The sequence below is a fragment of the Hyperolius riggenbachi genome, chromosome 3, assembly GCF_040937935.1.
Source record: "Hyperolius riggenbachi isolate aHypRig1 chromosome 3, aHypRig1.pri, whole genome shotgun sequence".
In the NCBI taxonomy this organism is placed as follows: domain Eukaryota; kingdom Metazoa; phylum Chordata; class Amphibia; order Anura; family Hyperoliidae; genus Hyperolius; species Hyperolius riggenbachi.
This window is the reverse complement of record NC_090648.1, coordinates 83195984-83219591: the sequence shown is the minus strand read 5'-3', so window position 1 is coordinate 83219591 and position 23608 is coordinate 83195984. Positions and strand designations below refer to the sequence as shown.

The 23608-nt window shown below is 46.7% G+C and overlaps 30 non-coding genes across 30 annotated transcripts; all 30 read left to right on the top strand.

The window, feature by feature from the left end:
- Positions 1 to 573: 573 nt before the first annotated feature.
- On the top strand, positions 574 to 646 carry TRNAR-ACG (transfer RNA arginine (anticodon ACG)). Its single transcript has one exon. It is a non-coding gene; the product is annotated as a tRNA-Arg (tRNA).
- A 1030-nt stretch (positions 647 to 1676) lies between these two features.
- Positions 1677 to 1749, top strand: TRNAR-ACG (transfer RNA arginine (anticodon ACG)). The gene has a single exon. It is a non-coding gene; the product is annotated as a tRNA-Arg (tRNA).
- A 1030-nt stretch (positions 1750 to 2779) lies between these two features.
- On the top strand, positions 2780 to 2852 carry TRNAR-ACG (transfer RNA arginine (anticodon ACG)). The gene has a single exon. It is a non-coding gene; the product is annotated as a tRNA-Arg (tRNA).
- A 1030-nt stretch (positions 2853 to 3882) lies between these two features.
- TRNAR-ACG (transfer RNA arginine (anticodon ACG)) lies at positions 3883 to 3955 on the top strand. The gene has a single exon. It is a non-coding gene; the product is annotated as a tRNA-Arg (tRNA).
- A 1030-nt stretch (positions 3956 to 4985) lies between these two features.
- TRNAR-ACG (transfer RNA arginine (anticodon ACG)) lies at positions 4986 to 5058 on the top strand. The gene has a single exon. It is a non-coding gene; the product is annotated as a tRNA-Arg (tRNA).
- Positions 5059 to 5066: 8 nt separating this feature from the next.
- On the top strand, positions 5067 to 5138 carry TRNAH-GUG (transfer RNA histidin (anticodon GUG)). The gene has a single exon. It is a non-coding gene; the product is annotated as a tRNA-His (tRNA).
- A 950-nt stretch (positions 5139 to 6088) lies between these two features.
- On the top strand, positions 6089 to 6161 carry TRNAR-ACG (transfer RNA arginine (anticodon ACG)). The gene has a single exon. It is a non-coding gene; the product is annotated as a tRNA-Arg (tRNA).
- Positions 6162 to 6169: 8 nt separating this feature from the next.
- On the top strand, positions 6170 to 6241 carry TRNAH-GUG (transfer RNA histidin (anticodon GUG)). Its single transcript has one exon. It is a non-coding gene; the product is annotated as a tRNA-His (tRNA).
- An 897-nt stretch (positions 6242 to 7138) lies between these two features.
- Positions 7139 to 7211, top strand: TRNAR-ACG (transfer RNA arginine (anticodon ACG)). Its single transcript has one exon. It is a non-coding gene; the product is annotated as a tRNA-Arg (tRNA).
- Positions 7212 to 8241: 1030 nt separating this feature from the next.
- TRNAR-ACG (transfer RNA arginine (anticodon ACG)) lies at positions 8242 to 8314 on the top strand. Its single transcript has one exon. It is a non-coding gene; the product is annotated as a tRNA-Arg (tRNA).
- A 994-nt stretch (positions 8315 to 9308) lies between these two features.
- TRNAR-ACG (transfer RNA arginine (anticodon ACG)) lies at positions 9309 to 9381 on the top strand. Its single transcript has one exon. It is a non-coding gene; the product is annotated as a tRNA-Arg (tRNA).
- Positions 9382 to 9389: 8 nt separating this feature from the next.
- TRNAH-GUG (transfer RNA histidin (anticodon GUG)) lies at positions 9390 to 9461 on the top strand. The gene has a single exon. It is a non-coding gene; the product is annotated as a tRNA-His (tRNA).
- A 950-nt stretch (positions 9462 to 10411) lies between these two features.
- On the top strand, positions 10412 to 10484 carry TRNAR-ACG (transfer RNA arginine (anticodon ACG)). Its single transcript has one exon. It is a non-coding gene; the product is annotated as a tRNA-Arg (tRNA).
- Positions 10485 to 10492: 8 nt separating this feature from the next.
- On the top strand, positions 10493 to 10564 carry TRNAH-GUG (transfer RNA histidin (anticodon GUG)). Its single transcript has one exon. It is a non-coding gene; the product is annotated as a tRNA-His (tRNA).
- Positions 10565 to 11461: 897 nt separating this feature from the next.
- TRNAR-ACG (transfer RNA arginine (anticodon ACG)) lies at positions 11462 to 11534 on the top strand. Its single transcript has one exon. It is a non-coding gene; the product is annotated as a tRNA-Arg (tRNA).
- Positions 11535 to 12564: 1030 nt separating this feature from the next.
- Positions 12565 to 12637, top strand: TRNAR-ACG (transfer RNA arginine (anticodon ACG)). The gene has a single exon. It is a non-coding gene; the product is annotated as a tRNA-Arg (tRNA).
- Positions 12638 to 13631: 994 nt separating this feature from the next.
- TRNAR-ACG (transfer RNA arginine (anticodon ACG)) lies at positions 13632 to 13704 on the top strand. Its single transcript has one exon. It is a non-coding gene; the product is annotated as a tRNA-Arg (tRNA).
- Positions 13705 to 13712: 8 nt separating this feature from the next.
- Positions 13713 to 13784, top strand: TRNAH-GUG (transfer RNA histidin (anticodon GUG)). Its single transcript has one exon. It is a non-coding gene; the product is annotated as a tRNA-His (tRNA).
- Positions 13785 to 14733: 949 nt separating this feature from the next.
- Positions 14734 to 14806, top strand: TRNAR-ACG (transfer RNA arginine (anticodon ACG)). Its single transcript has one exon. It is a non-coding gene; the product is annotated as a tRNA-Arg (tRNA).
- A 1029-nt stretch (positions 14807 to 15835) lies between these two features.
- On the top strand, positions 15836 to 15908 carry TRNAR-ACG (transfer RNA arginine (anticodon ACG)). The gene has a single exon. It is a non-coding gene; the product is annotated as a tRNA-Arg (tRNA).
- Positions 15909 to 16938: 1030 nt separating this feature from the next.
- On the top strand, positions 16939 to 17011 carry TRNAR-ACG (transfer RNA arginine (anticodon ACG)). Its single transcript has one exon. It is a non-coding gene; the product is annotated as a tRNA-Arg (tRNA).
- An 8-nt stretch (positions 17012 to 17019) lies between these two features.
- TRNAH-GUG (transfer RNA histidin (anticodon GUG)) lies at positions 17020 to 17091 on the top strand. Its single transcript has one exon. It is a non-coding gene; the product is annotated as a tRNA-His (tRNA).
- Positions 17092 to 18121: 1030 nt separating this feature from the next.
- On the top strand, positions 18122 to 18193 carry TRNAH-GUG (transfer RNA histidin (anticodon GUG)). Its single transcript has one exon. It is a non-coding gene; the product is annotated as a tRNA-His (tRNA).
- A 1030-nt stretch (positions 18194 to 19223) lies between these two features.
- Positions 19224 to 19295, top strand: TRNAH-GUG (transfer RNA histidin (anticodon GUG)). The gene has a single exon. It is a non-coding gene; the product is annotated as a tRNA-His (tRNA).
- Positions 19296 to 20245: 950 nt separating this feature from the next.
- On the top strand, positions 20246 to 20318 carry TRNAR-ACG (transfer RNA arginine (anticodon ACG)). The gene has a single exon. It is a non-coding gene; the product is annotated as a tRNA-Arg (tRNA).
- Positions 20319 to 20326: 8 nt separating this feature from the next.
- TRNAH-GUG (transfer RNA histidin (anticodon GUG)) lies at positions 20327 to 20398 on the top strand. The gene has a single exon. It is a non-coding gene; the product is annotated as a tRNA-His (tRNA).
- Positions 20399 to 21348: 950 nt separating this feature from the next.
- TRNAR-ACG (transfer RNA arginine (anticodon ACG)) lies at positions 21349 to 21421 on the top strand. Its single transcript has one exon. It is a non-coding gene; the product is annotated as a tRNA-Arg (tRNA).
- Positions 21422 to 21429: 8 nt separating this feature from the next.
- TRNAH-GUG (transfer RNA histidin (anticodon GUG)) lies at positions 21430 to 21501 on the top strand. The gene has a single exon. It is a non-coding gene; the product is annotated as a tRNA-His (tRNA).
- Positions 21502 to 22451: 950 nt separating this feature from the next.
- Positions 22452 to 22524, top strand: TRNAR-ACG (transfer RNA arginine (anticodon ACG)). Its single transcript has one exon. It is a non-coding gene; the product is annotated as a tRNA-Arg (tRNA).
- An 8-nt stretch (positions 22525 to 22532) lies between these two features.
- Positions 22533 to 22604, top strand: TRNAH-GUG (transfer RNA histidin (anticodon GUG)). Its single transcript has one exon. It is a non-coding gene; the product is annotated as a tRNA-His (tRNA).
- Positions 22605 to 23608: the final 1004 nt, after the last annotated feature.

Sequence of the window (23608 nt, the reverse complement as noted above, 5' to 3'; positions counted from 1 at the left end):
TGACATTGTTCTGCACAGACAACTTTAACAGCAGACCCTGATCAATCATGCAGAGATAATGCTTTCAGGATTTTGTTGCTAGAAGGAGATAGAAGAACTTAGCCCGCCGTGCCCCACTCACAACAGACAGCTGCCCAGACAGAGGACCCTTTCCATACTGCTTGGCTTCACTCCTTGTCTTCACACCCAGCAACTTTCCCATTGGCACTAACTACACTCGGTGCAGCTGCAACAACATCACCTTAAGAAATGTGTGAATAACGCTAGGACTAGCATACAAAATGTGCCCTGATCCTATAGTGGCTAGTACTCTTTGTTGTGGCTGCAAGCAACCTGGTGTGAATACGGTTTACGGCGGGCTGCTTTCTGCACTCCTCTTGCAACCTTCTTCAAGCTTTTAGAACAGCATTGTGAATATCTGGACTCAGAGACAGCAAATTCATGACATTTTAATAGAGATTATCTCTCAAAGAAGTTCTCGCTACAGAAGATGTTCAGTGGAATAGGGCACTTCAACGAGGCCCACTTTCCTTGTGGCCGCAAGGAAAACGTGCTATGCATATGTCAGCAGCAGGGCCAGTGGCGCAATGGATAACGCGTCTGACTACGGATCAGAAGATTGTAGGTTCGACTCCTACCTGGCTCAGGAAACATGCCGTAATCGTATAGTGGTTAGTACTCTGCGTTGTGGCCGCAGCAACCCCGGTTCGAATCCGGGTCACGGCAGGCTCTTTACTTTCTTCCTCTGCGACTTTTTCTTCAGCTTGCAACCAATCTACTGACTTTCTAAAGCATTCAGGAACCTTAGGCTCTGCTTGCTTCACTTCTTCACTACAACATTTTGCCTTTCGCCGAGAGAAAACTTTCTCTGCTATGGACCTTTGTAGCATCTTCAAACATCTTCACAAATACCATCCTCACATGACATCTTGGCCTCACCAGTTGCCAGTCTCTTGCTAAGCCTAGGTCAACTTTCACCACTTGCCTTTCCCAAGAAACCCGCGCAAGAAAAAGACCTATTACACAGAGCACTTGAGCATCAATTCACCTTGGCGCCCATACTTCTGATGGCTGCTAGCAATGCTTAAAGGACAACTCTGCTTTGACATTGTTCTGCACAGACAACTTTAACAGCAGACCCTGATCAATCATGCAGAGATAATGCTGTCAGGATTTTGTTCCTAGAAGGAGATAGAAGAACTTAGCCCGCCGTGCCCCACTCACAACAGACAGCTGCCCAGACAGAGGACCCTTTCCATACTGCTTGGCTTCACTCCTTGTCTTCACACCCAGCAACTTTCCCATTGGCACTAACTACACTCGGTGCAGCTGCAACAACATCACCTTAAGAAATGTGTGAATAACGCTAGGACTAGCATACAAAATGTGCCCTGATCCTATAGTGGCTAGTACTCTTTGTTGTGGCTGCAAGCAACCTGGTGTGAATACGGTTTACGGCGGGCTGCTTTCTGCACTCCTCTTGCAACCTTCTTCAAGCTTTTAGAACAGCATTGTGAATATCTGGACTCAGAGACAGCAAATTCATGACATTTTAATAGAGATTATCTCTCAAAGAAGTTCTCGCTACAGAAGATGTTCAGTGGAATAGGGCACTTCAACGAGGCCCACTTTCCTTGTGGCCGCAAGGAAAACGTGCTATGCATATGTCAGCAGCAGGGCCAGTGGCGCAATGGATAACGCGTCTGACTACGGATCAGAAGATTGTAGGTTCGACTCCTACCTGGCTCAGGAAACATGCCGTAATCGTATAGTGGTTAGTACTCTGCGTTGTGGCCGCAGCAACCCCGGTTCGAATCCGGGTCACGGCAGGCTCTTTACTTTCTTCCTCTGCGACTTTTTCTTCAGCTTGCAACCAATCTACTGACTTTCTAAAGCATTCAGGAACCTTAGGCTCTGCTTGCTTCACTTCTTCACTACAACATTTTGCCTTTCGCCGAGAGAAAACTTTCTCTGCTATGGACCTTTGTAGCATCTTCAAACATCTTCACAAATACCATCCTCACATGACATCTTGGCCTCACCAGTTGCCAGTCTCTTGCTAAGCCTAGGTCAACTTTCACCACTTGCCTTTCCCAAGAAACCCGCGCAAGAAAAAGACCTATTACACAGAGCACTTGAGCATCAATTCACCTTGGCGCCCATACTTCTGATGGCTGCTAGCAATGCTTAAAGGACAACTCTGCTTTGACATTGTTCTGCACAGACAACTTTAACAGCAGACCCTGATCAATCATGCAGAGATAATGCTGTCAGGATTTTGTTCCTAGAAGGAGATAGAAGAACTTAGCCCGCCGTGCCCCACTCACAACAGACAGCTGCCCAGACAGAGGACCCTTTCCATACTGCTTGGCTTCACTCCTTGTCTTCACACCCAGCAACTTTCCCATTGGCACTAACTACACTCGGTGCAGCTGCAACAACATCACCTTAAGAAATGTGTGAATAACGCTAGGACTAGCATACAAAATGTGCCCTGATCCTATAGTGGCTAGTACTCTTTGTTGTGGCTGCAAGCAACCTGGTGTGAATACGGTTTACGGCGGGCTGCTTTCTGCACTCCTCTTGCAACCTTCTTCAAGCTTTTAGAACAGCATTGTGAATATCTGGACTCAGAGACAGCAAATTCATGACATTTTAATAGAGATTATCTCTCAAAGAAGTTCTCGCTACAGAAGATGTTCAGTGGAATAGGGCACTTCAACGAGGCCCACTTTCCTTGTGGCCGCAAGGAAAACGTGCTATGCATATGTCAGCAGCAGGGCCAGTGGCGCAATGGATAACGCGTCTGACTACGGATCAGAAGATTGTAGGTTCGACTCCTACCTGGCTCAGGAAACATGCCATAATCGTATAGTGGTTAGTACTCTGCGTTGTGGCCGCAGCAACCCCGGTTCGAATCCGGGTCACGGCAGGCTCTTCACTTTCTTCCTCTGCGACTTTTTCTTCAGCTTGCAACCAATCTACTGACTTTCTAAAGCATTCAGGAACCTTAGGCTCTGCTTGCTTCACTTCTTCACTACAACATTTTGCCTTTCGCCGAGAGAAAACTTTCTCTGCTATGGACCTTTGTAGCATCTTCAAACATCTTCACAAATACCATCCTCACATGACATCTTGGCCTCACCAGTTGCCAGTCTCTTGCTAAGCCTAGGTCAACTTTCACCACTTGCCTTTCCCAAGAAACCCGCGCAAGAAAAAGACCTATTACACAGAGCACTTGAGCATCAATTCACCTTGGCGCCCATACTTCTGATGGCTGCTAGCAATGCTTAAAGGACAACTCTGCTTTGACATTGTTCTGCACAGACAACTTTAACAGCAGACCCTGATCAATCATGCAGAGATAATGCTTTCAGGATTTTGTTGCTAGAAGGAGATAGAAGAACTTAGCCCGCCGTGCCCCACTCACAACAGACAGCTGCCCAGACAGAGGACCCTTTCCATACTGCTTGGCTTCACTCCTTGTCTTCACACCCAGCAACTTTCCCATTGGCACTAACTACACTCGGTGCAGCTGCAACAACATCACCTTAAGAAATGTGTGAATAACGCTAGGACTAGCATACAAAATGTGCCCTGATCCTATAGTGGCTAGTACTCTTTGTTGTGGCTGCAAGCAACCTGGTGTGAATACGGTTTACGGCGGGCTGCTTTCTGCACTGCTCTTGCAACCTTCTTCAAGCTTTTAGAACAGCATTGTGAATATCTGGACTCAGAGACAGCAAATTCATGACATTTTAATAGAGATTATCTCTCAAAGAAGTTCTCGCTACAGAAGATGTTCAGTGGAATAGGGCACTTCAACGAGGCCCACTTTCCTTGTGGCCACAAGGAAAACGTGCTATGCATATGTCAGCAGCAGGGCCAGTGGCGCAATGGATAACGCGTCTGACTACGGATCAGAAGATTGTAGGTTCGACTCCTACCTGGCTCAGGAAACATGCTGTGATCGTATAGTGGTTAGTACTCTGCGTTGTGGCTGCAGCAACCCCGGTTCGAATCCGGGTCACGGCAGGCTCTTTACTTTCTTCCTCTGCGACTTTTTCTTCAGCTTGCAACCAATCTACTGACTTTCTAAAGCATTCAGGAACCTTAGGCTCTGCTTGCTTCACTTCTTCACTACAACATTTTGCCTTTCGCCGAGAGAAAACTTTCTCTGCTATGGACCTTTGTAGCATCTTCAAACATCTTCACAAATACCATCCTCACATGACATCTTGGCCTCACCAGTTGCCAGTCTCTTGCTAAGCCTAGGTCAACTTTCACCACTTGCCTTTCCCAAGAAACCCGCGCAAGAAAAAGACCTATTACACAGAGCACTTGAGCATCAATTCACCTTGGCGCCCATACTTCTGATGGCTGCTAGCAATGCTTAAAGGACAACTCTGCTTTGACATTGTTCTGCACAGACAACTTTAACAGCAGACCCTGATCAATCATGCAGAGATAATGCTTTCAGGATTTTGTTCCTAGAAGGAGATAGAAGAACTTAGCCCGCCGTGCCCCACTCACAACAGACAGCTGCCCAGACAGAGGACCCTTTCCATACTGCTTGGCTTCACTCCTTGTCTTCACACCCAGCAACTTTCCCATTGGCACTAACTACACTCGGTGCAGCTGCAACAACATCACCTTAAGAAATGTGTGAATAACGCTAGGACTAGCATACAAAATGTGCCCTGATCCTATAGTGGCTAGTACTCTTTGTTGTGGCTGCAAGCAACCTGGTGTCAATACGGTTTATGGCGGGCTGCTTTCTGCACTCCTCTTGCAACCTTCTTCAAGCTTTTAGAACAGCATTGTGAATATCTGGACTCAGAGACAGCAAATTCATGACATTTTAATAGAGATTAACTCTCAAAGAAGTTCTCGCTACAGAAGATGTTCAGTGGAATAGGGCACTTCAACGAGGCCCACTTTCCTTGTGGCCGCAAGGAAAACGTGCTATGCATATGTCAGCAGCAGGGCCAGTGGCGCAATGGATAACGCGTCTGACTACGGATCAGAAGATTGTAGGTTCGACTCCTACCTGGCTCAGGAAACATGCCGTGATCGTATAGTGGTTAGTACTCTGCGTTGTGGCCGCAGCAACCCCGGTTCGAATCCGGGTCATGGCAGGCTCTTTACTTTCTTCCTCTGCGACTTTTTCTTCAGCTTGCAACCAATCTACTGACTTTCTAAAGCATTCAGGAACCTTAGGCTCTGCTTGCTTCACTTCTTCACTACAACATTTTGCCTTTCGCCGAGAGAAAACTTTCTCTGCTATGGACCTTTGTAGCATCTTCAAACATCTTCACAAATACCATCCTCACATGACATCTTGGCCTTACCAGTTGCCAGTCTCTTGCTAAGCCTAGGTCAACTTTCACCACTTGCCTTTCCCAAGAAACCCGCGCAAGAAAAAGACCTATTACACAGAGCACTTGAGCATCAATTCACCTTGGCGCCCATACTTCTGATGGCTGCTAGCAATGCTTAAAGGACAACTCTGCTTTGACATTGTTCTGCACAGACAACTTTAACAGCAGACCCTGATCAATCATGCAGAGATAATGCTTTCAGGATTTTGTTCCTAGAAGGAGATAGAAGAACTTAGCCTGCCGTGCCCCACTCACAACAGACAGCTGCCCAGACAGAGGACCCTTTCCATACTGCTTGGCTTCACTCCTTGTCTTCACACCCAGCAACTTTCCCATTGGCACTAACTACACTCGGTGCAGCTGCAACAACATCACCTTAAGAAATGTGTGAATAACGCTAGGACTAGCATACTAAATGTGCCCTGATCCTATAGTGGCTAGTACTCTTTGTTGTGGCTGCAAGCAACCATGTGTGAATACGGTTTATGGCGGGCTGCTTTCTGCACTCCTCTTGCAACCTTCTTCAAGCTTTTAGAACAGCATTGTGAATATCTGGACTCAGAGACAGCAAATTCATGACATTTTAATAGAGATTATCTCTCAAAGAAGTTCTCGCTACAGAAGATGTTCAGTGGAATAGGGCACTTCAACGAGGCCCACTTTCCTTGTGGCCGCAAGGAAAACGTGCTATGCATATGTCAGCAGCAGGGCCAGTGGTGCAATGGATAACGCGTCTGACTACGGATCAGAAGATTGTAGGTTCGACTCCTACCTGGTTCAGGAAACATGCCGTGATCGTATAGTGGTTAGTACTCTGCATTGTGGCTGCAGCAACCCTGGTTCGAATCCGGGTCACGGCAGGCTCTTTACTTTCTTCCTCTGCGACTTTTTCTTCAGCTTGCAACCAATCTACTGACTTTCTAAAGCATTCAGGAACCTTAGGCTCTGCTTGCTTCACTTCTTCACTACAACATTTTGACTTTCGCCGAGAGAAAACTTTCTCTGCTATGGACCTTTGTAGCATCTTCAAACATCTTCACAAATACCATCCTCACATGACATCTTGGCCTCACCAGTTGCCAGTCTCTTGCTAAGCCTAGGTCAACTTTCACCACTTGCCTTTCCCAAGAAACCCGCGCAAGAAAAAGACCTATTACACAGAGCACTTGAGCATCAATTCACCTTGGCGCCCATACTTCTGATGGCTGCTAGCAATGCTTAAAGGACAACTCTGCTTTGACATTGTTCTGCACAGACAACTTTAACAGCAGACCCTGATCAATCATGCAGAGATAATGCTGTCAGGATTTTGTTCCTAGAAGGAGATAGAAGAACTTAGCCCGCCGTGCCCCACTCACAACAGACAGCTGCCCAGACAGAGGACCCTTTCCATACTGCTTGGCTTCACTCCTTGTCTTCACACCCAGCAACTTCCCCATTGGCACTAACTACACTCGGTGCAGCTGCAACAACATCACCTTAAGAAATGTGTGAATAACGCTAGGACTAGCATACAAAATGTGCCCTGATCCTATAGTGGCTAGTACTCTTTGTTGTGGCTGCAAGCAACCTGGTGTGAATACGGTTTACGGCGGGCTGCTTTCTGCACTCCTCTTGCAACCTTCTTCAAGCTTTTAGAACAGCATTGTGAATATCTGGACTCAGAGACAGCAAATTCATGACATTTTAATAGAGATTATCTCTCAAAGAAGTTCTCGTGGCCGCAAGGAAAACGTGCTATGCATATGTCAGCAGCAGGGCCAGTGGCGCAATGGATAACGCGTCTGACTACGGATCAGAAGATTGTAGGTTCGACTCCTACCTGGTTCAGGAAACATGCCGTGATCGTATAGTGGTTAGTACTCTGCATTGTGGCCGCAGCAACCCTGGTTCGAATCCGGGTCACGGCAGGCTCTTTACTTTCTTCCTCTGTGACTTTTTCTTCAGCTTGCAACCAATCTACTGACTTTCTAAAGCATTCAGGAACCTTAGGCTCTGCTTGCTTCACTTCTTCACTACAACATTTTGACTTTCGCCGAGAGAAAACTTTCTCTGCTATGGACCTTTGTAGCATCTTCAAACATCTTCACAAATACCATCCTCACATGACATCTTGGCCTCACCAGTTGCCAGTCTCTTGCTAAGCCTAGGTCAACTTTCACCACTTGCCTTTCCCAAGAAACCCGCGCAAGAAAAAGACCTATTACACAGAGCACTTGAGCATCAATTCACCTTGGCGCCCATACTTCTGATGGCTGCTAGCAATGCTTAAAGGACAACTCTGCTTTGACATTGTTCTGCACAGACAACTTTAACAGCAGACCCTGATCAATCATGCAGAGATAATGCTGTCAGGATTTTGTTCCTAGAAGGAGATAGAAGAACTTAGCCCGCCGTGCCCCACTCACAACAGACAGCTGCCCAGACAGAGGACCCTTTCCATACTGCTTGGCTTCACTCCTTGTCTTCACACCCAGCAACTTTCCCATTGGCACTAACTACACTCGGTGCAGCTGCAACAACATCACCTTAAGAAATGTGTGAATAACGCTAGGACTAGCATACAAAATGTGCCCTGATCCTATAGTGGCTAGTACTCTTTGTTGTGGCTGCAAGCAACCTGGTGTGAATACGGTTTACGGCGGGCTGCTTTCTGCACTCCTCTTGCAACCTTCTTCAAGCTTTTAGAACAGCATTGTGAATATCTGGACTCAGAGACAGCAAATTCATGACATTTTAATAGAGATTATCTCTCAAAGAAGTTCTCGCTACAGAAGATGTTCAGTGGAATAGGGCACGTCAACGAGGCCCACTTTCCTTGTGGCCGCAAGGAAAACGTGCTATGCATATGTCAGCAGCAGGGCCAGTGGCGCAATGGATAACGCATCTGACTACGGATCAGAAGATTGTAGGTTCGACTCCTACCTTGCTCAGGAAACATGCCGCAGCAACCCCGGTTCGAATCCGGGTCACGGCAAGCTCTTTACTTTCTTCCTCTGCGACTTTTTCTTCAGCTTGCAACCAATCTACTGACTTTCTAAAGCATTCAGGAACCTTAGGCTCTGCTTGCTTCACTTCTTCACTACAACATTTTGCCTTTCGCCGAGAGAAAACTTTCTCTGCTATGGACCTTTGTAGCATCTTCAAACATCTTCACAAATACCATCCTCACATGACATCTTGGCCTCACCAGTTGCCAGTCTCTTGCTAAGCCTAGGTCAACTTTCACCACTTGCCTTTCCCAAGAAACCCGCGCAAGAAAAAGACCTATTACACAGAGCACTTGAGCATCAATTCACCTTGGCGCCCATACTTCTGATGGCTGCTAGCAATGCTTAAAGGACAACTCTGCTTTGACATTGTTCTGCACAGACAACTTTAACAGCAGACCCTGATCAATCATGCAGAGATAATGCTTTCAGGATTTTGTTCCTAGAAGGAGATAGAAGAACTTAGCCCGCCGTGCCCCACTCACAACAGACAGCTGCCCAGACAGAGGACCCTTTCCATACTGCTTGGCTTCACTCCTTGTCTTCACACCCAGCAACTTTCCCATTGGCACTAACTACACTCGGTGCAGCTGCAACAACATCACCTTAAGAAATGTGTGAATAACGCTAGGACTAGCATACAAAATGTGCCCTGATCCTATAGTGGCTAGTACTCTTTGTTGTGGCTGCAAGCAACCTGGTGTCAATACGGTTTATGGCGGGCTGCTTTCTGCACTCCTCTTGCAACCTTCTTCAAGCTTTTAGAACAGCATTGTGAATATCTGGACTCAGAGACAGCAAATTCATGACATTTTAATAGAGATTAACTCTCAAAGAAGTTCTCGCTACAGAAGATGTTCAGTGGAATAGGGCACTTCAACGAGGCCCACTTTCCTTGTGGCCGCAAGGAAAACGTGCTATGCATATGTCAGCAGCAGGGCCAGTGGCGCAATGGATAACGCGTCTGACTACGGATCAGAAGATTGTAGGTTCGACTCCTACCTGGCTCAGGAAACATGCCGTGATCGTATAGTGGTTAGTACTCTGCGTTGTGGCCGCAGCAACCCCGGTTCGAATCCGGGTCACGGCAGGCTCTTTACTTTCTTCCTCTGCGACTTTTTCTTCAGCTTGCAACCAATCTACTGACTTTCTAAAGCATTCAGGAACCTTAGGCTCTGCTTGCTTCACTTCTTCACTACAACATTTTGACTTTCGCCGAGAGAAAACTTTCTCTGCTATGGACCTTTGTAGCATCTTCAAACATCTTCACAAATACCATCCTCACATGACATCTTGGCCTTACCAGTTGCCAGTCTCTTGCTAAGCCTAGGTCAACTTTCACCACTTGCCTTTCCCAAGAAACCCGCGCAAGAAAAAGACCTATTACACAGAGCACTTGAGCATCAATTCACCTTGGCGCCCATACTTCTGATGGCTGCTAGCAATGCTTAAAGGACAACTCTGCTTTGACATTGTTCTGCACAGACAACTTTAACAGCAGACCCTGATCAATCATGCAGAGATAATGCTTTCAGGATTTTGTTCCTAGAAGGAGATAGAAGAACTTAGCCTGCCGTGCCCCACTCACAACAGACAGCTGCCCAGACAGAGGACCCTTTCCATACTGCTTGGCTTCACTCCTTGTCTTCACACCCAGCAACTTTCCCATTGGCACTAACTACACTCGGTGCAGCTGCAACAACATCACCTTAAGAAATGTGTGAATAACGCTAGGACTAGCATACAAAATGTGCCCTGATCCTATAGTGGCTAGTACTCTTTGTTGTGGCTGCAAGCAACCATGTGTGAATACGGTTTATGGCGGGCTGCTTTCTGCACTCCTCTTGCAACCTTCTTCAAGCTTTTAGAACAGCATTGTGAATATCTGGACTCAGAGACAGCAAATTCATGACATTTTAATAGAGATTATCTCTCAAAGAAGTTCTCGCTACAGAAGATGTTCAGTGGAATAGGGCACTTCAACGAGGCCCACTTTCCTTGTGGCCGCAAGGAAAACGTGCTATGCATATGTCAGCAGCAGGGCCAGTGGTGCAATGGATAACTCGTCTGACTACGGATCAGAAGATTGTAGGTTCGACTCCTACCTGGTTCAGGAAACATGCCGTGATCGTATAGTGGTTAGTACTCTGCATTGTGGCTGCAGCAACCCTGGTTCGAATCCGGGTCACGGCAGGCTCTTTACTTTCTTCCTCTGCGACTTTTTCTTCAGCTTGCAACCAATCTACTGACTTTCTAAAGCATTCAGGAACCTTAGGCTCTGCTTGCTTCACTTCTTCACTACAACATTTTGACTTTCGCCGAGAGAAAACTTTCTCTGCTATGGACCTTTGTAGCATCTTCAAACATCTTCACAAATACCATCCTCACATGACATCTTGGCCTCACCAGTTGCCAGTCTCTTGCTAAGCCTAGGTCAACTTTCACCACTTGCCTTTCCCAAGAAACCCGCGCAAGAAAAAGACCTATTACACAGAGCACTTGAGCATCAATTCACCTTGGCGCCCATACTTCTGATGGCTGCTAGCAATGCTTAAAGGACAACTCTGCTTTGACATTGTTCTGCACAGACAACTTTAACAGCAGACCCTGATCAATCATGCAGAGATAATGCTGTCAGGATTTTGTTCCTAGAAGGAGATAGAAGAACTTAGCCCGCCGTGCCCCACTCACAACAGACAGCTGCCCAGACAGAGGACCCTTTCCATACTGCTTGGCTTCACTCCTTGTCTTCACACCCAGCAACTTCCCCATTGGCACTAACTACACTCGGTGCAGCTGCAACAACATCACCTTAAGAAATGTGTGAATAACGCTAGGACTAGCATACAAAATGTGCCCTGATCCTATAGTGGCTAGTACTCTTTGTTGTGGCTGCAAGCAACCTGGTGTGAATACGGTTTACGGCGGGCTGCTTTCTGCACTCCTCTTGCAACCTTCTTCAAGCTTTTAGAACAGCATTGTGAATATCTGGACTCAGAGACAGCAAATTCATGACATTTTAATAGAGATTATCTCTCAAAGAAGTTCTCGTGGCCGCAAGGAAAACGTGCTATGCATATGTCAGCAGCAGGGCCAGTGGCGCAATGGATAACGCGTCTGACTACGGATCAGAAGATTGTAGGTTCGACTCCTACCTGGTTCAGGAAACATGCCGTGATCGTATAGTGGTTAGTACTCTGCATTGTGGCCGCAGCAACCCTGGTTCGAATCCGGGTCACGGCAGGCTCTTTACTTTCTTCCTCTGTGACTTTTTCTTCAGCTTGCAACCAATCTACTGACTTTCTAAAGCATTCAGGAACCTTAGGCTCTGCTTGCTTCACTTCTTCACTACAACATTTTGACTTTCGCCGAGAGAAAACTTTCTCTGCTATGGACCTTTGTAGCATCTTCAAACATCTTCACAAATACCATCCTCACATGACATCTTGGCCTCACCAGTTGCCAGTCTCTTGCTAAGCCTAGGTCAACTTTCACCACTTGCCTTTCCCAAGAAACCCGCGCAAGAAAAAGACCTATTACACAGAGCACTTGAGCATCAATTCACCTTGGCGCCCATACTTCTGATGGCTGCTAGCAATGCTTAAAGGACAACTCTGCTTTGACATTGTTCTGCACAGACAACTTTAACAGCAGACCCTGATCAATCATGCAGAGATAATGCTGTCAGGATTTTGTTCCTAGAAGGAGATAGAAGAACTTAGCCCGCCGTGCCCCACTCACAACAGACAGCTGCCCAGACAGAGGACCCTTTCCATACTGCTTGGCTTCACTCCTTGTCTTCACACCCAGCAACTTTCCCATTGGCACTAACTACACTCGGTGCAGCTGCAACAACATCACCTTAAGAAATGTGTGAATAACGCTAGGACTAGCATACAAAATGTGCCCTGATCCTATAGTGGCTAGTACTCTTTGTTGTGGCTGCAAGCAACCTGGTGTGAATACGGTTTACGGCGGGCTGCTTTCTGCACTCCTCTTGCAACCTTCTTCAAGCTTTTAGAACAGCATTGTGAATATCTGGACTCAGAGACAGCAAATTCATGACATTTTAATAGAGATTATCTCTCAAAGAAGTTCTCGCTACAGAAGATGTTCAGTGGAATAGGGCACGTCAACGAGGCCCACTTTCCTTGTGGCCGCAAGGAAAACGTGCTATGCATATGTCAGCAGCAGGGCCAGTGGCGCAATGGATAACGCATCTGACTACGGATCAGAAGATTGTAGGTTCGACTCCTACCTTGCTCAGGAAACATGCCGCAGCAACCCCGGTTCGAATCCGGGTCACGGCAAGCTCTTTACTTTCTTCCTCTGCGACTTTTTCTTCAGCTTGCAACCAATCTACTGACTTTCTAAAGCATTCAGGAACCTTAGGCTCTGCTTGCTTCACTTCTTCACTACAACATTTTGCCTTTCGCCGAGAGAAAACTTTCTCTGCTATGGACCTTTGTAGCATCTTCAAACATCTTCACAAATACCATCCTCACATGACATCTTGGCCTCACCAGTTGCCAGTCTCTTGCTAAGCCTAGGTCAACTTTCACCACTTGCCTTTCCCAAGAAACCCGCGCAAGAAAAAGACCTATTACACAGAGCACTTGAGCATCAATTCACCTTGGCGCCCATACTTCTGATGGCTGCTAGCAATGCTTAAAGGACAACTCTGCTTTGACATTGTTCTGCACAGACAACTTTAACAGCAGACCCTGATCAATCATGCAGAGATAATGCTTTCAGGATTTTGTTCCTAGAAGGAGATAGAAGAACTTAGCCCGCCGTGCCCCACTCACAACAGACAGCTGCCCAGACAGAGGACCCTTTCCATACTGCTTGGCTTCACTCCTTGTCTTCACACCCAGCAACTTTCCCATTGGCACTAACTACACTCGGTGCAGCTGCAACAACATCACCTTAAGAAATGTGTGAATAACGCTAGGACTAGCATACAAAATGTGCCCTGATCCTATAGTGGCTAGTACTCTTTGTTGTGGCTGCAAGCAACCTGGTGTGAATACGGTTTACGGCGGGCTGCTTTCTGCACTCCTCTTGCAACCTTCTTCAAGCTTTTAGAACAGCATTGTGAATATCTGGACTCAGAGACAGCAAATTCATGACATTTTAATAGAGATTATCTCTCAAAGAAGTTCTCGCTACAGAAGATGTTCAGTGGAATAGGGCACTTCAACGAGGCCCACTTTCCTTGTGGCCGCAAGGAAAACGTGCTATGCATATGTCAGCAGCAGGGCCAGTGGCGCAATGGATAACGCGTCTGACTACGGATCAGAAGATTGTAGGTTCGACTCCTACCTGGCTCAGGAAACATGCCGTGATCGTATAGTGGTTAGTACTCTGCGTTGTGGCCGCAGCAACCCCGGTTCGAATCCGGGTCACGGCAGGCTCTTTACTTTCTTCCTCTGCGACTTTTTCTTCAGCTTGCAACCAATCTACTGACTTTCTAAAGCATTCAGGAACCTTAGGCTCTGCTTGCTTCACTTCTTCACTACAACATTTTGCCTTTCGCCGAGAGAAAACTTTCTCTGCTATGGACCTTTGTAGCATCTTCAAACATCTTCACAAATACCATCCTCACATGACATCTTGGCCTCACCAGTTGCCAGTCTCTTGCTAAGCCTAGGTCAACTTTCACCACTTGCCTTTCCCAAGAAACCCGCGCAAGAAAAAGACCTATTACACAGAGCACTTGAGCATCAATTCACCTTGGCGCCCATACTTCTGATGGCTGCTAGCAATGCTTAAAGGACAACTCTGCTTTGACATTGTTCTGCACAGACAACTTTAACAGCAGACCCGATCAATCATGCAGAGATAATGCTTTCAGGATTTTGTTCCTAGAAGGAGATAGAAGAACTTAGCCCGCCGTGCCCCACTCACAACAGACAGCTGCCCAGACAGAGGACCCTTTCCATACTGCTTGGCTTCACTCCTTGTCTTCACACCCAGCAACTTTCCCATTGGCACTAACTACACTCGGTGCAGCTGCAACAACATCACCTTAAGAAATGTGTGAATAACGCTAGGACTAGCATACAAAATGTGCCCTGATCCTATAGTGGCTAGTACTCTTTGTTGTGGCTGCAAGCAACCTGGTGTCAATACGGTTTATGGCGGGCTGCTTTCTGCACTCCTCTTGCAACCTTCTTCAAGCTTTTAGAACAGCATTGTGAATATCTTGACTCAGAGACAGCAAATTCATGACATTTTAATAGAGATTAACTCTCAAAGAAGTTCTCGCTACAGAAGATGTTCAGTGGAATAGGGCACTTCAACGAGGCCCACTTTCCTTGTGGCCGCAAGGAAAACGTGCTATGCATATGTCAGCAGCAGGGCCAGTGGCGCAATGGATAACGCATCTGACTACGGATCAGAAGATTGTAGGTTCGACTCCTACCTTGCTCAGGAAACATGCAGTGATCGTATAGTGGTTAGTACTCTGCGTTGTGGCCGCAGCAACCCCGGTTCGAATCCGGGTCACGGCAAGCTCTTTACTTTCTTCCTCTGCGACTTTTTCTTCAGCTTGCAACCAATCTACTGACTTTCTAAAGCATTCAGGAACCTTAGGCTCTGCTTGCTTCACTTCTTCACTACAACATTTTGCCTTTCGCCGAGAGAAAACTTTCTCTGCTATGGACCTTTGTAGCATCTTCAAACATCTTCACAAATACCATCCTCACATGACATCTTGGCCTCACCAGTTGCCAGTCTCTTGCTAAGCCTAGGTCAACTTTCACCACTTGCCTTTCCCAAGAAACCCGCGCAAGAAAAAGACCTATTACACAGAGCACTTGAGCATCAATTCACCTTGGCGCCCATACTTCTGATGGCTGCTAGCAATGCTTAAAGGACAACTCTGCTTTGACATTGTTCTGCACAGACAACTTTAACAGCAGACCCGATCAATCATGCAGAGATAATGCTTTCAGGATTTTGTTCCTAGAAGGAGATAGAAGAACTTAGCCCGCCGTGCCCCACTCACAACAGACAGCTGCCCAGACAGAGGACCCTTTCCATACTGCTTGGCTTCACTCCTTGTCTTCACACCCAGCAACTTTCCCATTGGCACTAACTACACTCGGTGCAGCTGCAACAACATCACCTTAAGAAATGTGTGAATAACGCTAGGACTAGCATACAAAATGTGCCCTGATCCTATAGTGGCTAGTACTCTTTGTTGTGGCTGCAAGCAACCTGGTGTCAATACGGTTTATGGCGGGCTGCTTTCTGCACTCCTCTTGCAACCTTCTTCAAGCTTTTAGAACAGCATTGTGAATATCTTGACTCAGAGACAGCAAATTCATGACATTTTAATAGAGATTAACTCTCAAAGAAGTTCTCGCTACAGAAGATGTTCAGTGGAATAGGGCACTTCAACGAGGCCCACTTTCCTTGTGGCCGCAAGGAAAACGTGCTATGCATATGTCAGCAGCAGGGCCAGTGGCGCAATGGATAACGCATCTGACTACGGATCAGAAGATTGTAGGTTCGACTCCTACCTTGCTCAGGAAACATGCAGTGATCGTATAGTGGTTAGTACTCTGCGTTGTGGCCGCAGCAACCCCGGTTCGAATCCGGGTCACGGCAAGCTCTTTACTTTCTTCCTCTGCGACTTTTTCTTCAGCTTGCAACCAATCTACTGACTTTCTAAAGCATTCAGGAACCTTAGGCTCTGCTTGCTTCACTTCTTCACTACAACATTTTGCCTTTCGCCGAGAGAAAACTTTCTCTGCTATGGACCTTTGTAGCATCTTCAAACATCTTCACAAATACCATCCTCACATGACATCTTGGCCTCACCAGTTGCCAGTCTCTTGCTAAGCCTAGGTCAACTTTCACCACTTGCCTTTCCCAAGAAACCCGCGCAAGAAAAAGACCTATTACACAGAGCACTTGAGCATCAATTCACCTTGGCGCCCATACTTCTGATGGCTGCTAGCAATGCTTAAAGGACAACTCTGCTTTGACATTGTTCTGCACAGACAACTTTAACAGCAGACCCTGATCAATCATGCAGAGATAATGCTTTCAGGATTTTGTTCCTAGAAGGAGATAGAAGAACTTAGCCCGCCGTGCCCCACTCACAACAGACAGCTGCCCAGACAGAGGACCCTTTCCATACTGCTTGGCTTCACTCCTTGTCTTCACACCCAGCAACTTTCCCATTGGCACTAACTACACTCGGTGCAGCTGCAACAACATCACCTTAAGAAATGTGTGAATAACGCTAGGACTAGCATACAAAATGTGCCCTGATCCTATAGTGGCTAGTACTCTTTGTTGTGGCTGCAAGCAACCTGGTGTGAATACGGTTTACGGCGGGCTGCTTTCTGCACTCCTCTTGCAACCTTCTTCAAGCTTTTAGAACAGCATTGTGAATATCTGGACTCAGAGACAGCAAATTCATGACATTTTAATAGAGATTATCTCTCAAAGAAGTTCTCGCTACAGAAGATGTTCAGTGGAATAGGGCACTTCAACGAGGCCCACTTTCCTTGTGGCCGCAAGGAAAACGTGCTATGCATATGTCAGCAGCAGGGCCAGTGGCGCAATGGATAACGCGTCTGACTACGGATCAGAAGATTGTAGGTTCGACTCCTACCTGGCTCAGGAAACATGCCGTGATCGTATAGTGGTTAGTACTCTGCGTTGTGGCCGCAGCAACCCCGGTTCGAATCCGGGTCACGGCAGGCTCTTTACTTTCTTCCTCTGCGACTTTTTCTTCAGCTTGCAACCAATCTACTGACTTTCTAAAGCATTCAGGAACCTTAGGCTCTGCTTGCTTCACTTCTTCACTACAACATTTTGCCTTTCGCCGAGAGAAAACTTTCTCTGCTATGGACCTTTGTAGCATCTTCAAACATCTTCACAAATACCATCCTCACATGACATCTTGGCCTCACCAGTTGCCAGTCTCTTGCTAAGCCTAGGTCAACTTTCACCACTTGCCTTTCCCAAGAAACCCGCGCAAGAAAAAGACCTATTACACAGAGCACTTGAGCATCAATTCACCTTGGCGCCCATACTTCTGATGGCTGCTAGCAATGCTTAAAGGACAACTCTGCTTTGACATTGTTCTGCACAGACAACTTTAACAGCAGACCCTGATCAATCATGCAGAGATAATGCTTTCAGGATTTTGTTCCTAGAAGGAGATAGAAGAACTTAGCCCGCCGTGCCCCACTCACAACAGACAGCTGCCCAGACAGAGGACCCTTTCCATACTGCTTGGCTTCACTCCTTGTCTTCACACCCAGCAACTTTCCCATTGGCACTAACTACACTCGGTGCAGCTGCAACAACATCACCTTAAGAAATGTGTGAATAACGCTAGGACTAGCATACAAAATGTGCCCTGATCCTATAGTGGCTAGTACTCTTTGTTGTGGCTGCAAGCAACCTGGTGTCAATACGGTTTATGGCGGGCTGCTTTCTGCACTCCTCTTGCAACCTTCTTCAAGCTTTTAGAACAGCATTGTGAATATCTTGACTCAGAGACAGCAAATTCATGACATTTAAATAGAGATTAACTCTCAAAGAAGTTCTCGCTACAGAAGATGTTCAGTGGAATAGGGCACTTCAACGAGGCCCACTTTCCTTGTGGCCGCAAGGAAAACGTGCTATGCATATGTCAGCAGCAGGGCCATGGCGCAATGGATAACGCGTCTGACTACGGATCAGAAGATTGTAGGTTCGACTCCTACCTGGCTCAGGAAACATGCCGTGATCGTATAGTGGTTAGTACTCTGCGTTGTGGCCGCAGCAACCCCGGTTCGAATCCGGGTCACGGCAGGCTCTTTACTTTCTTCCTCTGCGACTTTTTCTTCAGCTTGCAACCAATCTACTGACTTTCTAAAGCATTCAGGAACCTTAGGCTCTGCTTGCTTCACTTCTTCACTACAACATTTTGCCTTTCGCCGAGAGAAAACTTTCTCTGCTATGGACCTTTGTAGCATCTTCAAACATCTTCACAAATACCATCCTCACATGACATCTTGGCCTTACCAGTTGCCAGTCTCTTGCTAAGCCTAGGTCAACTTTCACCACTTGCCTTTCCCAAGAAACCCGCGCAAGAAAAAGACCTATTACACAGAGCACTTGAGCATCAATTCACCTTGGCGCCCATACTTCTGATGGCTGCTAGCAATGCTTAAAGGAAAACTCTGCTTTGACATTGTTCTGCACAGACAACTTTAACAGCAGACCCTGATCAATCATGCAGAGATAATGCTTTCAGGATTTTGTTCCTAGAAGGAGATAGAAGAACTTAGCCTGCCGTGCCCCACTCACAACAGACAGCTGCCCAGACAGAGGACCCTTTCCATACTGCTTGGCTTCACTCCTTGTCTTCACACCCAGCAACTTTCCCATTGGCACTAACTACACTCGGTGCAGCTGCAACAACATCACCTTAAGAAATGTGTGAATAACGCTAGGACTAGCATACAAAATGTGCCCTGATCCTATAGTGGCTAGTACTCTTTGTTGTGGCTGCAAGCAACCATGTGTGAATACGGTTTATGGCGGGCTGCTTTCTGCACTCCTCTTGCAACCTTCTTCAAGCTTTTAGAACAGCATTGTGAATATCTGGACTCAGAGACAGCAAATTCATGACATTTTAATAGAGATTATCTCTCAAAGAAGTTCTCGCTACAGAAGATGTTCAGTGGAATAGGGCACTTCAACGAGGCCCACTTTCCTTGTGGCCGCAAGGAAAACGTGCTATGCATATGTCAGCAGCAGGGCCATGGCGCAATGGATAACGCGTCTGACTACGGATCAGAAGATTGTAGGTTCGACTCCTACCTGGCTCAGGAAACATGCCGTGATCGTATAGTGGTTAGTACTCTGCGTTGTGGCCGCAGCAACCCCGGTTCGAATCCGGGTCACGGCAGGCTCTTTACTTTCTTCCTCTGCGACTTTTTCTTCAGCTTGCAACCAATCTACTGACTTTCTAAAGCATTCAGGAACCTTAGGCTCTGCTTGCTTCACTTCTTCACTACAACATTTTGCCTTTCGCCGAGAGAAAACTTTCTCTGCTATGGACCTTTGTAGCATCTTCAAACATCTTCACAAATACCATCCTCACATGACATCTTGGCCTTACCAGTTGCCAGTCTCTTGCTAAGCCTAGGTCAACTTTCACCACTTGCCTTTCCCAAGAAACCCGCGCAAGAAAAAGACCTATTACACAGAGCACTTGAGCATCAATTCACCTTGGCGCCCATACTTCTGATGGCTGCTAGCAATGCTTAAAGGAAAACTCTGCTTTGACATTGTTCTGCACAGACAACTTTAACAGCAGACCCTGATCAATCATGCAGAGATAATGCTTTCAGGATTTTGTTCCTAGAAGGAGATAGAAGAACTTAGCCTGCCGTGCCCCACTCACAACAGACAGCTGCCCAGACAGAGGACCCTTTCCATACTGCTTGGCTTCACTCCTTGTCTTCACACCCAGCAACTTTCCCATTGGCACTAACTACACTCGGTGCAGCTGCAACAACATCACCTTAAGAAATGTGTGAATAACGCTAGGACTAGCATACAAAATGTGCCCTGATCCTATAGTGGCTAGTACTCTTTGTTGTGGCTGCAAGCAACCATGTGTGAATACGGTTTATGGCGGGCTGCTTTCTGCACTCCTCTTGCAACCTTCTTCAAGCTTTTAGAACAGCATTGTGAATATCTGGACTCAGAGACAGCAAATTCATGACATTTTAATAGAGATTATCTCTCAAAGAAGTTCTCGCTACAGAAGATGTTCAGTGGAATAGGGCACTTCAACGAGGCCCACTTTCCTTGTGGCCGCAAGGAAAACGTGCTATGCATATGTCAGCAGCAGGGCCAGTGGCGCAATGGATAACGCGTCTGACTACGGATCAGAAGATTGTAGGTTCGACTCCTACCTGGTTCAGGAAACATGCCGTGATCGTATAGTGGTTAGTACTCTGCATTGTGGCTGCAGCAACCCTGGTTCGAATCCGGGTCACGGCAGGCTCTTTACTTTCTTCCTCTGCGACTTTTTCTTCAGCTTGCAACCAATCTACTGACTTTCTAAAGCATTCAGGAACCTTAGGCTCTGCTTGCTTCACTTCTTCACTACAACATTTTGACTTTCGCCGAGAGAAAACTTTCTCTGCTATGGACCTTTGTAGCATCTTCAAACATCTTCACAATTACCATCCTCACATGACATCTTGGCCTCACCAGTTGCCAGTCTCTTGCTAAGCCTAGGTCAACTTTCACCACTTGCCTTTCCCAAGAAACCCGCGCAAGAAAAAGACCTATTACACAGAGCACTTGAGCATCAATTCACCTTGGCGCCCATACTTCTGATGGCTGCTAGCAATGCTTAAAGGACAACTCTGCTTTGACATTGTTCTGCACAGACAACTTTAACAGCAGACCCTGATCAATCATGCAGAGATAATGCTTTCAGGATTTTGTTCCTAGAAGGAGATAGAAGAACTTAGCCCGCCGTGCCCCACTCACAACAGACAGCTGCCCAGACAGAGGACCCTTTCCATACTGCTTGGCTTCACTCCTTGTCTTCACACCCAGCAACTTCCCCATTGGCACTAACTACACTCGGTGCAGCTGCAACAACATCACCTTAAGAAATGTGTGAATAACGCTAGGACTAGCATACAAAATGTGCCCTGATCCTATAGTGGCTAGTACTCTTTGTTGTGGCTGCAACCAACCTGGTGTGAATACGGTTTACGGCGGGCTGCTTTCTGCACTCCTCTTGCAACCTTCTTCAAGCTTTTAGAACAGCATTGTGAATATCTGGACTCAGAGACAGCAAATTCATGACATTTTAATAGAGATTATCTCTCAAAGAAGTTCTCGCTACAGAAGATGTTCAGTGGAATAGGGCACTTCAACGAGGCCCACTTTCCTTGTGGCCGCAAGGAAAACGTGCTATGCATATGTCAGCAGCAGGGCCAGTGGCGCAATGGATAACGCATCTGACTACGGATCAGAAGATTGTAGGTTCGACTCCTACCTTGCTCAGGAAACATGCCGTGATCGTATAGTGGTTAGTACTCTGCGTTGTGGCCGCAGCAACCCCGGTTCGAATCCGGGTCACGGCAAGCTCTTTACTTTCTTCCTCTGCGACTTTTTCTTCAGCTTGCAACCAATCTACTGACTTTCTAAAGCATTCAGGAACCTTAGGCTCTGCTTGCTTCACTTCTTCACTACAACATTTTGCCTTTCGCCGAGAGAAAACTTTCTCTGCTATGGACCTTTGTAGCATCTTCAAACATCTTCACAAATACCATCCTCACATGACATCTTGGCCTCACCAGTTGCCAGTCTCTTGCTAAGCCTAGGTCAACTTTCACCACTTGCCTTTCCCAAGAAACCCGCGCAAGAAAAAGACCTATTACACAGAGCACTTGAGCATCAATTCACCTTGGCGCCCATACTTCTGATGGCTGCTAGCAATGCTTAAAGGACAACTCTGCTTTGACATTGTTCTGCACAGACAACTTTAACAGCAGACCCTGATCAATCATGCAGAGATAATGCTTTCAGGATTTTGTTCCTAGAAGGAGATAGAAGAACTTAGCCCGCCGTGCCCCACTCACAACAGACAGCTGCCCAGACAGAGGACCCTTTCCATACTGCTTGGCTTCACTCCTTGTCTTCACACCCAGCAACTTTCCCATTGGCACTAACTACACTCGGTGCAGCTGCAACAACATCACCTTAAGAAATGTGTGAATAACGCTAGGACTAGCATACAAAATGTGCCCTGATCCTATAGTGGCTAGTACTCTTTGTTGTGGCTGCAAGCAACCTGGTGTGAATACGGTTTACGGCGGGCTGCTTTCTGCACTCCTCTTGCAACCTTCTTCAAGCTTTTAGAACAGCATTGTGAATATCTGGACTCAGAGACAGCAAATTCATGACATTTTAATAGAGATTATCTCTCAAAGAAGTTCTCGCTACAGAAGATGTTCAGTGGAATAGGGCACTTCAACGAGGCCCACTTTCCTTGTGGCCGCAAAGAAAACGTGCTATGCATATGTCAGCAGCAGGGCCAGTGGCGCAATGGATAACGCGTCTGACTACGGATCAGAAGATTGTAGGTTTGACTCCTACCTGGCTCAGGAAACATGCCGTGATTGTATAGTGGTTAGTACTCTGCGTTGTGGCCGCAGCGACCCCGGTTCGAATCCGGGTCACGACAGGCTCTTTACTTTCTTCCTCTGCGACTTTTTCTTCAGCTTGCAACCAATCTACTGACTTTCTAAAGCATTCAGGAACCTTAGGCTCTGCTTGCTTCACTTCTTCACTACAACATTTTGCCTTTCGCCGAGAGAAAACTTTCTCTGCTATGGACCTTTGTAGCATCTTCAAACATCTTCACAAATACCATCCTCACATGACATCTTGGCCTCACCAGTTGCCAGTCTCTTGCTAAGCCTAGGTCAACTTTCACCACTTGCCTTTCCCAAGAAACCCGTGCAAGAAAAAGACCTATTACACAGAGCACTTGAGCATCAATTCACCTTGGCGCCCATACTTCTGATGGCTGCTAGCAATGCTTAAAGGACAACTCTGCTTTGACATTGTTCTGCACAGACAACTTTAACAGCAGACCCTGATCAATCATGCAGAGATAATGCTTTCAGGATTTTGTTCCTAGAAGGAGATAGAAGAACTTAGCCCGCCGTGCCCCACTCACAACAGACAGCTACCCAGACAGAGGACCCTTTCCATACTGCTTGGCTTCACTCCTTGTCTTCACACCCAGCAACTTTCCCATTGGCACTAACTACACTCGGTGCAGCTGCAACAACATCACCTTAAGAAATGTGTGAATAACGCTAGGACTAGTGTAGCCCTGCTACAAATAGTGCAGCTTCTTTAATTAAAAAAACAAACAAACAAAAAAAAAAAAACATGTATTTTTATTTCTGGCCAGCATCAGCTATGAGAATTAGTGCTGGCACAGGCTGTATTTACACAGAGCAAGCAGCCAGCACTCAAGATGGCTGTTCTGCTCTCAGTCAGGGGGCGGGTGTCAGTTACACAGGTTGGGAACGCCCCTCCAGCTGAAGAGGCAAGCCCTCTCTGATTTTTACCTCAGAAGGTGACACAGGCAGCGTGAGGAGAGATGACAGAGACCAGAGGGGGAGAAACTGAGCTGACAGAGAGAGAAATGGCATTCAGTAGCAGAGGAATTTAGCT